Source organism: Penaeus monodon, chromosome 33 (genome assembly GCF_015228065.2).
Source record: "Penaeus monodon isolate SGIC_2016 chromosome 33, NSTDA_Pmon_1, whole genome shotgun sequence".
NCBI lineage: Eukaryota > Metazoa > Arthropoda > Malacostraca > Decapoda > Penaeidae > Penaeus > Penaeus monodon.
In genome coordinates, this window is record NC_051418.1 from 8,295,608 (window position 1) to 8,296,677 (window position 1,070).

Below are 1,070 nucleotides of genomic sequence, written 5' to 3' on the forward strand. Positions count from 1 at the left end.
GGGGGAAGGGGAAAAGGGAGGAAGAGCGAGCTGGTCTCTCGTGAGCGTCTGGCATGGGGATTGGGGGCGGCTGGCGGGCGGGCGAGGGAGCAAGTTGTTGGCCTTTGTCGTCGCGTGTCGAGGCTTTTTGCAAGTCCCCTTCGCGGCGCGTCGTGCTGTGCTGGCGCGTGTTTTGCGTTGGAGTGACCCTTGGTAGTTGCACTCCCTTTTTTCTTTGTTGTTGTTTGGTCATACACCGTCGTGGCTGTGGGGTTGAGGGAGGCGCCCTCTCCTGACCTTTTATCTTGGGTTTTTCGTTTTTTTTTTTCTTCGAACTTTGGGGAAAGTACTCACAAATTTGGGGGAAGCCCGGTTTGATTTTTGAAGGATTATAATTCTGTTAACTTGGAAAACGCCATTCCATTTTGTTTATTGCGTGAGTTTCATGTAGAGAGACGTCGGGGTGGGCAAGGCGAGTGGGGCGGCGGGGCGGAGACGAAACGGGATACTGCTTCCTTTACGTCACGGCGCGCACGCTCTTCGGACGAACGGCCTTGTGCATTTGTTTAGGTACGAAGGAGGGGGAGCAGAAGGAGAAACGGGAGAAGAAGCAGGAGGGATAGAGAGGAAAGGGAGGAGAGGGGGAAGAAAAAGGGATGAAGGGGACTAAGGGAAGAGGGGGAAGAAAGAGGGATGGAGGGGAAAAAGAGTAGAGGGAGAAGAAACGGGGGGGATGGAGGGGAAAAGGGGGTAGGAGGAGAAAGGAAGTGCAGGAGAGAGAGGGGGTGGGGGAAAAAAGAGTGGGGAAGAGAGAGATGAAAAAAGCGCCTTTCGTGTGCATCCGTTCCGAGAGCGTGAGGGAACGTGCCACGCGGATGCATGTGCGTGTCTACCGGGGGCCTGTTCGCGATGCGCGGGTGTGAGCGATGGTTTTACGGGCGACTCGAGTGCCGCTTGTGGAAATTCTGTTTTTGAGAGACGCCTAATGACACCTGTAAGCAGACGTTGAATGTGCCGGCGGACCTTTGAAGTAAGGGAAGGCGCAGCGAGACGAGTGTGGCTTTTCTCTAGATTGTTTTTTAGTCCCGGGG